Below are 13,626 nucleotides of genomic sequence, written 5' to 3' on the forward strand. Positions count from 1 at the left end.
CTTGCGGGCCACAACACATCCCATGATGTTCTTGGATGGATGAGAATTGGATCTGCTTGGAGAGGTACCGTGTTTCCCTGAAAATAAGACCCTGTCTTATATTTTTTCTGAACCCCGAAATAATCGCTTGGCCTTATTTTCGGGGAGGTCTTATTGTTTTGGGTGCATGGAGCAAGTCGGGGCTCCTCTTGCTGTCTTACCTGATTTCCAGTTCTGTCTCCCTAACCAGAGGAAATGGTGGGGACCAGCTGCGCACACGTTTAAATATTTTCAAGGGGGGTTATTTTAGCACATACGCTCAACGCCCGATTGGGCTTATTATCAGGGGATGTCTTATTTTCGGAGAAACACGGTAGATAAATAAAGAAGACGATCCTTCAGATGACCAAGCCTGGAGCAGGTAGAACTTTATGGTGACCATCAGCGAGACAAATAGTCCTCGACTTACAACAGTTCATTTAGTGACCATACAAAGTTAACAACGGCACTAAAAAAGAGTGACTTTATGACCATTTTTTCAAACACAAGGCCATGGCAGCGTGTTCACGTCGAACAAAATTCGCACGCTTGGCAACTGGTTCATAGTTACGACGGTTGCAATATCCCGGGGTCATGCAATTCCCCTATTGCGACCTTTTGAAAAGCAAAATCAATGGGGAAGCCAGACTTGCTTAACAATCGTTTTACTAACTTAACAATTTCATTTGTTAAGTTTGTTTGTTCATTAGTTCATTCTTTGGTCGCCACGATGTAAAAAAAGATGTTGAGACTCTAGAAAGAGTGCAGAGAAGAGCAACAAAGATGATTAGGGGACTGGAGGCTAAAACATATGAAGAACAGTTGCAGGAATTCGGTATGTCTAGTTTAATGAAAAAAAGGACTAGGGGAGACATGATAGCAGTGTTCCAATATCTCAGGGTCTGCCCCAAAGAAGAGGGAGTCAAGCTATTCTCCAAAGCACCCGAGGGCAGGACAAGAAGCAACGGGTGGAAACTTATCAAGGAGAGAAGCAACTTAGAACTAATGAGAAATTTCCTGACAGTTAGAACAATTAATCAGTGGAACAACTTGCCTCCAGATGTTGTGAATGCTCCAACACTGGAAGTTTTCAAGAAGATGTTGGATAACCATTTGTCTGAAGTGGTGTAGGGTTCCCTACCTAAGCAGGCGGTTGGACTAGAAGTCCTCCAAGGTCCCTTCCAACTCTGTTATTCTATTCTATTCTATTCTATTCTATTCTATTCTATTCTATTCTATTCTATTCTATTCTATTCTATTCTATTCTATTCTATTCTGTTCTATTCATTGATTCACTTAACTGGCAAGAAAGTTAAAATGGAGCAAAACTCACTTAACAGATGTCTCCCTTAGCAACAGAAATTTTGGGGGTCACTTGTGGTTGTAAGTCGAGGACTACCTATAGAGTGATACCTAGAAACCGGCTGGCAACCAGTGCTCCTCCTAAGGCAGCTGAGTCTCCCAAGGGTCACATTTGCTTTGTCTCCGTTTCCCAGCGTTCGCCATTCTTCTCTAACCTGGCACGCACTTGGTGTGTTGGCAGGCCGCCACGGAAATAGCGTGATCCTAACTTTAATCTGGAGGGCATCAGGTTGAGGAAGGTTGTGTAACCTCCGTGGTGTGTCTCAAGAGGGCAACGAGGTTGATTCTCCCTCTGTCTCTCTGAATTGCCGCAAAGGCAACTTGCAAACAAATTATTTTTTTTAAAAAAAGAGATTTAGCCTCTATGAACATACGTAAACGGCTTGTATGTAAGCTGTCTGGCAGGTTTCAGGTAGAACTGTCACAAAGCTTTTTGGAGACACCATTTAATCCAGGGATATGTCCAACTTTGGCAACTTTAAAGACTTGTGGATCAGGGTGGATTTGATTTAAATCCACTCAATTTAAATCAACTCGATTTAAATCACTAGTAAAAAAGCTTGATTTAAATCAACTCGATTTAAATCATAATTTTTAAAGAGCAACTGTCTTCTCTGTCCCACAGCAGCTCCTCGGACCTGCTGTTGACTCACCCACAGTCCCAATATTGCAGAATATACAGCCTCATATTACATAATTAAGCTCCATTTCATGCTGAATAAACTAAATTGTTAATGTATCTTAAATAGAAAACTATCTTTAGATAGATTTTTTACTCCAAAAGCATTTTATTAAAATAAATTTGATAAAAAAATTTAAAAATCTGATTTAAATAAAAAGAAAATCCAATTTTTTTTTAAAAAAATTAAAAATCATCGATTTTTATCCACCCTGTTGTGGACTTCATCTCCCAGAATTCCCCAGCCAGAATGGCTGGCTGGGGAATTCTGGGAGTTGAAGTCCAACGTATCTTCAAGCTGCCAGTGTTGGATAACCCTGATTTTAAACCTGGGCCTATCAGTGTGGAAAAACAAATAGGAGATTTGCTTGACTGAAGCATCTTTGAAGTACAGGGACAGTAGTCCTTGACATATGACCGTAGTTGAATCCTGGACTGCAGTCATATGTTGTGACAGTTGTTAAGCAGGTCACCAAGTTAACACACCTGCTTTTACAGTGTTTTTTGTAGCAGTTATCCTGCAGTCATTAAGCAAATCCATTGTCCATAAGGAGCATTTTGTTAGATAGCGCCCAATGTTCAAGTCTGCCAAGATCCTTCTGAATCTTGAGCCTCTCTTCTAGAGTGTTGGCTATTCCTGCCAGCTTGGTGTCATCTGAAAATTTGATGAGTTCCCCATCTAATCCCCTCGTCCAAATCATTGATGAAGATGTTGAAGAGTACTGGGCTCTTCATTTTTTATTTTCTAAAAGTGAGCTGTTAATCCATCCAAAGTTACGCAAGGATAAATGGATCCTTCAGTAAAATGCCACAATGCTCATTATAGTGTTTGTGTTGCAAAAGAAGAAGAAGAAGAAGAAGAAGAAGAAGAAGAAGAAGAAGAAGAAGAAGAAGAAGAAGAAGAAGAAGAAGAAGAAGAAGAAGAAGAAGAAGAAGAAGAAGAAGAAGAAGAAGGAGCAGGAGCAGCAGAAGTAGAAGCAGAAGAAGCAGAAGCAGCAGAAGTAGCAGAAGCAAAAGCAGCAGCAGAAGAAGAAGGGGAAGAAGAAGAAGAAGAAGAAGAAGAAGAAGAAGAAGAAGAAGAAGAAGAAGAAGAAGAAGAAGAAGAAGAAGAAGAAGAAGAAGAAGAAGAAGAAGAAGAAGAAGAAGAAGAAGAAGGGAGATTAGATTGGGCAGTGGCATACATATTTGCAAGGAGACTGTGAGTTGGATCCTAGGTAGAGACAGATATTTCTCACTCTGGGCATACTGAGAATCTGCTGAAAAAAACTCCGCATTGGAGACAGGAAGGGCATCCGGCCAGTAAACACTGAGGAATTCTGAGAGTTGAAGTCCCCAAGTCTTAAAAGTGGCCAAGTTTGGAGAGAGCCATGCTGGTTGAGGAATTCTGGGAGTTGAAATCCCCAAGTCTTAAAAGTGGCCAAGGTTGGAGAGCCAATGCCAGCTGAGGAATTCTGGGAGTCGAAGTCCCCAAGTCTTAAAAGTGGCCATGTTTGGAGAGAGCCATGCTGGTTGAAGAATTCTGTGACTTGAAGTCCCCAAGTTCTAGTCCAGCCTTAAAGTATGAAAGCAGTTGGGGACTCTAGCCAAATCACCAGTGGGTGTGAGTTCGAGTCCTGCCTTAGGCATGAAAGGTTAACTTTGGGCCAGTCCCTCACTCTCAACCCAATCCACCTCACAGGGCTGTTGTTTTCAGGGAAAACGGGAGCTTGAAGGATTGGTACTGCCTTCAGTTACTTATAAAGTAATAAAGGCAGGATTGAATAAATAAAAATTCTATGTTTCCTGCTGGCTTTTGCTTCTTCAGACCGAGAACAAAGATCCCACTTTGATACCGAGTTGCATCATGAAGAAGTAATTAACTTCTCTGGACCTGTTTAATTCCTTTGGGAATTGTCGCAATGCTGAATTGTGGTTTTGAGGTCTGTAGCTGAAGACTGTTGAACCTGTAGTATGATTAAGGTTGGAGATAACCAGCAATTAAGAAACCAGGGTGCCTCTGAGTAATCAGAAATGTCTTTTGCAACCTGAAAGTTACAGTCCACGAACATACAAAAATTCTTCTTTTCTCCATTAAACTCAAGTCACACAGTTGTTAAGTGAATCCAGTTTCCCCCTTGACTTTGCTTGTCCGGGGGGTCGCAAAAGGGGATCGCCTGACCCCGGGACACTGTAACCGTCATAAAGGTGAGTCAGTTGTCGAGCCTCCGAACGTAAATCAGGTGACCCTGGGGATGCTGCAGGTCATAAGTGTGAAAACTGGTCATAAGTCACTTTTTTCAGTGCCGTTGTAACTTGGAACGGTCATTAAGCCAACTGTTGTAAGTGAACTTGGTTAACACAGATAGTCCTTGACTTATGACCATTCATTTTAGTGACCGAAGTTACAAAGGCACTGAAAAAGTCACGCTTATGACTGCCATAGCAACCCTGGTGTCAAAATTCAGACAACCGGCATGTATTTATGACGGTGTTATGGCCCGTCAGCGGCCTGTGCAGCTACTAGCTGATTCTGACAGTGAGGAGGCTGGAGTGGTGCTGCGCCAGCAGCCTGTGCACTCGAGTCGGACAGGGAGGAGGCTGGAGAAGATGTGGTTCCAGAGGCGGGGATTCAGCCAGGGCCTTCAGAACCTCCAGAAGCTTCCATGGGTGAAGAGGACGAAGAGGAGGAGCCTCTTCTCGATGCACGGGCACGCAGAGCTGCCAAAAGGCAGGAGTGGCTCCTCAGGAGGAGGTCTCCTTGAGAGTAAGGCTTGGGGCTAATTGGCCACTCCCTTAGCCTATTTAAGGAAGGATGACGACTGAGGCGATTTGCAGGGAACAACTTCGTTCACTCTCCTTCATGTCCTGATCTTAGTTCTCTTATCAGTTCCCTGCAAATTGCTTCTGGGCTTTCTGCCAACCATAGTAAGATTACGCATTTTTGAATGTTCAATTGACTGAGTTTCATGTTTAATGAATAAAGTAAACAATAATAATAATAATAACAGTATTACTAATAATAGTAACAGTTGGAAGGTACCTTGGAGGTCATCTAGTCCAACCCCATGCTCACACAGGAGAACTATACTAGGGATTCGAACAGCCGACCTTTCTGATCTGATTGACCTGCCCTCAGGTGCTTTGGAGAATAAGTCTATCCTCCCTTCTCTGTGACAGCCCTTCAAGTACAGGTAGTCCTCGACTTAGAACAGTTCATTTACCGACGTTCAAAGTTACAACAGAACTGGAAAAAGTGACTTACGGCCATTTTTCAGAGTTACAATCTTTGTCACATTCCCCATGGTCATTCAGCTTTATGACGGTGGCAGTGTCCAAGGTCATGTGATTCCCCTTTTGTGGCCTCCTGACAGGCAGAGTCGATGGGGAGGCCAGGTTTGCTTAACAACTGGGTTACTAATTTATCAACTGAGGTGATTCCCTTAACAACACTTTGTCTATCAGGTTTGCTTAAATGTTGACTTCCTCCTAAAACTTCCTTTAAGAGCCCAGAGAAGTGACACCTAGGGGGCTGAACATTTTGGAGGTGGCATTTTTATTATTTGGACCTTTAATCTGCATTGATAATGCTTTTTGTCAGCACTTCAAGTTGCATTTACTCTAGTGCTGACATAAGAAGGAGAAGCAGAGGCGTCTGGAAAGGGACGTTTGACTTTTCACCTACTTATTTTCCCTGGAGATAATATCCCCTAGGAGATGGGAGGGGAGGGGGGAAATTCCTTTGAGCTGGAGCAGTAGATTAGGGGTAGAGTGACTTGGAAGATGGCCAATGAGTGCAGGGGAGTGGGGAACGGAAAGGGAGGGGTTTGGGTCTGGAAGTCAGTGTTGGCTTTGATGGAGTCGGAGTTAGAATGTCGTGCTTAATAAATGGGAGTTTTTCTTCAAAGACTTTGTTTGAAATGCAATTTATTTGAGACGACCTCGAAACCTGACACTTTTATTCTATTTTTTGGGAGGGATTACGTTGGTAGCTGTAGATTCTTAGATTTTGGAGTATATGTAATACAGTAGCAAAGATTTTGGCTCAGCTGGTCCAAAGGAGATGTTGGCTGAGAATTCTGGATTGCCACAAACCTTCTGGACGACTCTTGGTCCCGACAGAACAGAATATTTGTAGCTCAGGGTTGAATTGTTGGGTCCTTGGTGCTCTCTGAGCTTGGTGGAGTTTTCTTGCAGACGTTCCATCGCCCATCATCACTGATGATGTTCCCTAGTTGGGTCATGAAAGATCTGCAAGAACATCACCAAGCTTAGGGGGCACCAAGGACCCCACAGCTCTCAGTCTATACAAACCAACATGGACATCTCTCTAGCAACTAGCTAGTGACTGTTCTGTGGTATCAGCATCCTCTCTTCTGCTTGATTCTGATCAGTTTTCTTGCAGAGGTTCCATCACCCAACACTGATGATGTTCCTTAATTGGATCGTGAAATGTCTACAAGAACACCCCCAAGCTTAGGGGACACCCAGGACCCCCCACATCTCTCTGTTTAGACAAACCAACATGGACATCTCTCTAGCAACTAGCTAGTGACTTTTCTATGGTTCCTGTCGGCGTCCTCCTTTCTTCTGCTTGATTCTGATCTCAAAACTATTGAGCCTTGGTGGTGCAGCGGACTAAAGTGCTGTTAAGTAGCACTTAGCTGCCAGCTGCTTGCAATTACTGCGAGTTCAAATCTCAACAGGCTCAAGGTTGACTCAGCCTTCCATCCTTCCGAGGTAGGTAAAATGAGGACCCGGATTGTGGGGGCAATAAGCTGACTTTGTATAAAAAAGAACACCGCTTGGAGGGGGCCGAAAGCCCTACTAAGCAGGTATACACAAAAGTATGAAGGCTACTGCTTAACACATTAAATCTCCGGAGAAGGGTGGCATATAAATCGAAGGAAGGAAGGAGAAAGAAAGAAAAAGAAGGAAGGAAGGAAGGAAGGAAAAAGAAAGAAAGAAAGAAAGAAAGAAAGAAAGAAAGAAAGAAAGAAAGAAAGAAAGAAAGAAAGAAAGAAAGAAAGAAAGAGCTTCTCTCCGTCCAGCAATCTCGGTTCAGTGAAAAACGCACCGGCCAGTTTCTCTGCTTTCCAGCTGCTGCTACCCCCACCCCTCCCTCTTCCCTCCTTCCACTACACACACTGCTTTTGGCTGGCTTTAGGGCTTGGCTTCCTGCCACCCAGGCTGGAGAGTCCAATGCCTTGCAGAGCTGCCAGTTTAAATAATGATATTACGATTCCCCCTAGAGTTTCTCTCTCTCTCTCTCTCTCTCTCTCTCTCTCTCTCTCTCTCTCTCTCTCTCATCTCTTCTTTTTTTCTCTCTCTCGCTGGCATTTGAGATTTCTAATTGAAGGCAGGCAGGGGTTGTCCTCCTGCAGCATCTCTTCCAACGGTTGGAACGTTTCTTCCCAATCTTTGCCTTCCGAAGCCAAACCAGGTGAGTCCGCCAGCTTCTGTTTTTCCTCTTGCAGGGATGAAAGTTTATTTGGAAGCTGCTTCTGGATATCTATTTTGCATTCTTCTTAGCTGAGGCTTGTATTCCCCGTCGTTTCCCCCCCCCTTCTCCTCGGAGTTCCCGAAGATTGCGCGGTGTTGCGTAGGATTTTTCGAGACAGGATAAGGGAAGTTTGAAGACTTCCAGCGGTTTGCTCAAAGAGGCAGGAATGAAGATTTAGAGGGGATACCCTCGCCTGTGACGTTGTTAAATTTCGACTGTCTCCCGGCCCTTTGCAGCCGGAGTGGGCTACGGACGAGATTTGGCAGGGGTCTGTATCCAGGGAAGCCAAGCTGTTGGGGAAATGAAGACCTTGCATTCCTTAATTCCAGACAGAAATTGGGAAGTGCGTCTGGCCCCGGTTGATCTGAAATTCTTGCAAGATGAACTAATTGGAAGGATGCTCTCTGTGCCTATTCGATTCAGCCTTTCGGTCCAAAATTGCCCTAATGGAATAACAGAATTGGAAGAGGTCTTTGGAGGTCTTCTAGTCAGGGTGGATTTGATTTAAACCGAGTTGCTTTAAATCACAATTTAAATCATGATTTAAATCACTAGTAAAAAGGCTTGATTTAAATCAACTCAATTTAAATCATAATTTTTAAAGAGCAACTGTCATCTCTGCTACTCCTTTGATCCACTGTTGACTCACCGATAGTCCCAGTGTTGCAGAATATACAGCCTCATGCTACATAACTAAGCTCCATTTCATGCTGAATAAACTAAATTATTTATATATCTTAAATAGAAAACTATCTTACGATAGATTTATACCTCAAAAGTTTTTTTATTAAAATAAATTCAATAAAAATCAAAAAAATTTGATTTAAATAATAAAATCTGATTTAAATAAAAAAAATCCGATTTTTTTTATTTTTTAAAAAAAATAATTGATTTTTATCCACCCTGGTTTCCATCCACTGTTTCTCATCTGGTGTTTTGGAAAATAGTTTTGTCTTCATAACAAACCCTCAAATATTGGAATACTGCTTATCATATCACCCCTAGTCTTTCTTTTCATTAGACTAGCCATACCCAATTCAAATTCAGAATAGAGCTGGATAGGGACCTTGGAGGTCTTCTAGTCTAACCCTCCTAGCTCAAACAGAAGAGCCTATACCAGTAATGGCTGTCAGCACTTCAAGCTGCATTTACTCTAGTGCTGACATAAGAAGGAGAAAGGAGGCGTCTGGAAAGGGACGCTTGACTTTTCACCTACTTATTTTCCCTGGAGATAATATCCCCTAGGAGATGGGATTGGAGGGGGAAATTCCTTTGAGCTGGAGCAGTCGATTAGGGGTAGAATGACTTGGAAGATGGCCAATGAGTGCACGGGAGTGGGGAACAGAAAGGGAGGGTTTTGGGTCTGGAAGTCAGTGTTGGCTTCGATGGAGTCGGATTTTAGAATGTCGTGCTTAATAAATAGGAGTTTTCCTTCAAAGACTTTGTTTGAAATGCAGTTTATTTGAGACGACCTCGAAACCTGACAAAGGCTAACTTTTTTGCTGTCAAAAGCGGGGGGAGCATTGGGGGGGGTCGCGCACATGCGTGCCCACACCCATAATTCAATGCGTCCTGCCCCCACACATGCACATGTGACCCACTCCCCTCGCTTTTGGCACACGATGGCATGGTGGGCTGTTACCGACCTCCGGGGGGTTGGGTGGGGAAGGCTGTTTTTGCCCTCCCCAGGCTCCTAGAAAGATTCTGGGAGAGTGAAAAACGGGGTTTCCGGTTCCACCGGAAGTTGGCAAACGAGCCGTTTCCGACCTCTGGAGGGCCTCTGGTGGGGTGGGGAATGCCGTTTTTGCCCTCCCCAGGCTCCTAGAAAGCCTCTGGAGCCTGGGGAGAGCAAAAAACGGGCCTTCCCCACTCCCCCTGAGGCCCTCTGGAGGCCAGAAACAGCCTGTTTCCCGACCTCAAGTGGGCCCGGAAGGCCTGAAAATCAGCTGGCGCGTACCGGAGCTGAGCTATGGCAATGCTTGCGTGCCCACCGATATGTCTCCGCGTGCCACAGGTTTGCCATATACCATTTCAGACAAGTGGCTGTCCAGTCTCTCCTTAAAAACCTCCCATGACGAAGCACCCACAACTTCTGGTGGCAAGACGTTCCACTGGTTAATCATCCTCACTGTTGGGAAGTTTCTCCTGAATTCCAGGGCTGCTTCTGCATTTGCAATAAAGGAGGGGAGAAGGCTGGTGTGAGGTTAAAGAGATTTTTCCGCTCCTTTTTCTTTTTTTTTTTTCTCTTGTTCATCTTCGCCGGAGAGAACGCCGACGACTCTTTAAGCACGTGCAGAGCGCCCGTCCATCCGAGCAGAAGCGCCAATGCGAAGGAGAGAAAGGGGAAGAGCGGAGGGGGGGAGGCACGGACCGGAAGAGGACATTTTTGAGCGACACGTCCCTCTTTCTTTTTATAGCCACTTCCTCCTGCCTTCCAAATGCAGAAGCTTTCTTTCCACAGGGGGGGGAATCTGTTATCCGTCTGCAAATTTTGCAAAAATTTCCAGCTCCGGAGGAGCAACAGATGGTTGCAACTCACCCGGCCCTCTCTGTGACTTTTGTTCATTCAGGAAAAAGGCTTGCACCGATGACACCGGGTGGCTTCCGCCCACCCGCTTCTCCTCCTCATCGTTTCCAAAGCCAAGTGCATTTTTGCAGATGGGTTTCCCCCATCTCCTCCCTGCAACCGTTCGTTCTTCGTATCCTGTTTCTTTTCCGCACCCTTCCGACCATTGGGAAGCGAGGGGGGAGGAGGGGGGAAATGTTGCTTTCCTGTGGCTTGCCTACGACATGGAATACGGGCAGTCCTCGGGGTACGACCACGATTGAGCCCGACGTTTTGTGTTGTTTTAAGTGGGAGAGGTTGGTTCGGTGAGTTTCGCCCCCATTTTACGACTTTGCTTGCCCCAGTGGCTCGGGGAATCGCTGCAGCGGGTACGTTAGTAACCCGGTTGTTAAGTGAATCCCATGACTTGGCTTCTCAGAAGGTCGCAAAAGGAGATCACACGATCCCCCAGGACATTGCAACCATCATAAATGCGAGTCGGTGAATTTCGATCATGGGGAATACTGCATCGGTCGTTAAGTGTGAAAAACGGTCATTAGTCACCTTTTTCAGTGCCGTTGTAACTTTGACCGGTCACACAACAAACGGTTGTAAGTCGAGGACTACCTGTGATAAGAGTTGGAAGGGATCTCAGAGGTCTTCTAGTCCGACCCCTTGCTCAAGGCAAGGAGACCTTATACAGGTAGTGCTCAACTTGCAACAGTGACCGTTCAGAGTGACTTACGACTGTTTTTCACACTTAATGACCGTTGCAGCATTCCCCATGGTCACGCAATCAAAATCCAGACGCTTGGCAAGTGGTTCCTATTTATAACGGTTGCAGCAGATCTCCTTTTGTGACCTTTTGAAAAGCCAAGTCAACGGGGAATCCAGATCCCCTTAAGAACCGTGTCCCTAACTTTAAAAAAAAAAAACCTGCAGTAATTCATTTAACGACGGTGATCAGAAAAGCCGTAAAATGGGACAAAGTCCCTTAGTGTTTTGCTTAGCAACGTAAATTTTGATCTCAATTGTGGAATTAACTCGATTATCTGTACCATCCCAGTCAAATGGTTTGTCCAATCTTATTTTTGAAAACTTCCCAGTGATGGAGAACCCACAACTGCCAAGAGGCAAGATTTTATTTTATTTTATTTTTATTTTATTGAATTTGTATACCGCCCTACTCCCGAACGACTCAGGGCGGTGAACAGCCATAGAATAAAACATACAAATACAAAATTTAAAACAGAATAAAACGAATTAAATAATTTGGCTGAACAAATTTAAAACCCCAATGATTTAAAACCAAATTTAAAATTTCCATTTAAAAAGGGGAAAAACTTAGGTCAGGCCAGCTTGATGAAATAAGAAAGTCTTGAGCGCGCGACGGAAGGTACGCAGATCCGGGATCCTCCGTATCTCCGGGGGGAGCTCGTTCCAGATAGTAGGTGCCCCCACAGGGAAGGCTTTCCCCCTGGGGGCCGCCAGTCGACAATCAATTTCATTGATTCATTGTTCTCCCTGTCAGGAAATTTCTGCTTATTTCTAGGTTGGATCTCTCTTTAGTGACCCTTCCACCCACAGGTGGGCTTCACATTTTGTCACCACCGGTTCGCCCAGCACCGGAAATGTGAAAGCATAACCGTCCGCGCATGCGTGCGACATCAAACAACACGGGAATTCGCTTGCTCGCAGCATCCACCCATGCGTGTGATGTCAAACGACACGGGAATTTGCTCACACGCGCCGTCCACATGTGCATGCAGCATCAAAACCATAGCGATATAGGACGGGATTGCGCCCACCCGCAGGTCGCTACTACTGATTTGCCCGAACTGGCTGGATACCACCTCTGCTTCCACCCATTTCTTCTTGTCCTGCCCTCAGGTGCTTTGGAGAATTAGGTCAACCCCTCTCCTTCTGTGTTGACAACTCCTCAAATATTGGGAAATAGATATCATGCCTCCCCCACCCCCACCCCAATCCTAAACTAGACGTAGCTCATCGTACAATTTGGCCTCCAGCCCCCGCTAATCCTCTTTGATGCTCTTCTTTGCACACTTTGTAGGGTGTCGGCATCTTATTTTGGGAGCATAGTGTACGAGGTGCGTATCTTCCCTGTTGCAAAAAAAAAAAAAAATCCTTTACATCTACAGGACCAGAGGCGGGGTTTCACATAATTTTACAACCGGTTCACCGTGCACCGAAAATGTGAGCGCGTGTGCGCCTTCTGCGCATGTGCGCGGCCTTCCACACGTGCACTTTGCTCACATGCACGTGGCTTAGAAAATGTGGCTAAATAGGACGGCGTAGCGCTGGGCTGGTTGGGCGTGCCCATCCATAGGTCGCCGCTACCACTTCGCCCGAACCGGCTGAATACCACCATTGTCCAAGACACGCGACCAGCTGTTTGATTTGGACGTAGAAAAGGAGTTTGGGGACAAATTCAACCTTTGGAGAAAAGGATGGTGACCAGGACAATGATGGGTTGCTCCCGGTTCGGCCCGGTTCGGCCGAGCTGGTAGCGGTAACGATGTGACGTCACCGAACCGGTTCTCTGTGACTGGGAGCTGGGCTCTCCCGCCTGCTCCCACTTTATCTCTTGGGTTTTAGCCCAGCTGATAGGCGCGGCAGAGTGGATTGCCGCACCTCAGCTGGCCAGAAACCCAACACGTTTGCGCGAAGCGCAAGTTTGATGTGCGAGCGAAGCGAGTGCTTGAAGACAACCGGTAGTAACACCCATCACTGGACCAGGACATCATAATTCTCTTCAAAGAGATTTATTATTTGGTTGATCCGTAGTGAAAGCGATCAAATTTTCTCGCTTTAGAAGTGGGACATTTTGTGGTGATCTGTTGGGGACCAGTTTGGAGATCCCGTTGATGATGGTTGGGCTTCCATATTTTTTTTCCAGGATGTGATTTAGGAAGGGAGCATCCAGCCATGAGTAAGTTTGCCAGTTCATAACAAGACAGGAAAAACAATAAAAAATTTTCCCTGTCCGAACAAAAGCAAAACGTGAATTAGATCTTCAACCAGTAGGCCGACCTACTGGGGAATTCTGGGAGTTGAAGTCCATGTGTTTTAAAATGGTAGAGTTTGGTTAAAAAATAAAACCTGCTTTCGAAGTATATAATTTTCTCTGTGGATACTTTGCAATAGTTTTCTGGTTGTTTAAATGGGTTCTGGAAAGCAACGAATTCTGGAAATCTTAAAACCAATCATTTAGTGACCATTCAAAGTTGTAACATCACTGAAAAGGGGGACTTAACGACCGTTTGCAGCATCCCTGTGGTCACGTGATCAAAATTCAAACTTTGTGCAACTGCGACTCATACTTACGACGGTTGCAGTGTCCCGGGGATCACATGATCCCCTTTTGACAAGCAAAGTCAACAGAGAAGCCAGGTTCACTTTACAGCCGAGTGACTCACTTAACAACTGCAGGGAGTCCCTGAACAACTGTGGCAAGAAAGGTCATAAAATGGAGCAAAACTCAACTGAACATCTTGCTTAACAACAGGGAATATTGGGCTCAAT

The 13,626-nt window shown here is 45.0% G+C and overlaps 1 protein-coding gene across 2 annotated transcripts in view; it reads left to right on the forward strand.

The window, feature by feature from the left end:
- PTP4A3 (protein tyrosine phosphatase 4A3) overlaps window positions 1-13,626 on the forward strand; it is a 110,553-nt gene that overhangs the window by 48,911 nt on the left and 48,016 nt on the right. The gene's annotated exons all lie outside the window — the stretch shown is intronic.

This window comes from Pituophis catenifer, unplaced genomic scaffold (assembly GCF_029215685.1).
Source record: "Pituophis catenifer annectens isolate HBS135680 unplaced genomic scaffold, rPitCat1.0.hap2 SCAF_3, whole genome shotgun sequence".
NCBI classification, from domain to species: domain Eukaryota; kingdom Metazoa; phylum Chordata; class Lepidosauria; order Squamata; family Colubridae; genus Pituophis; species Pituophis catenifer.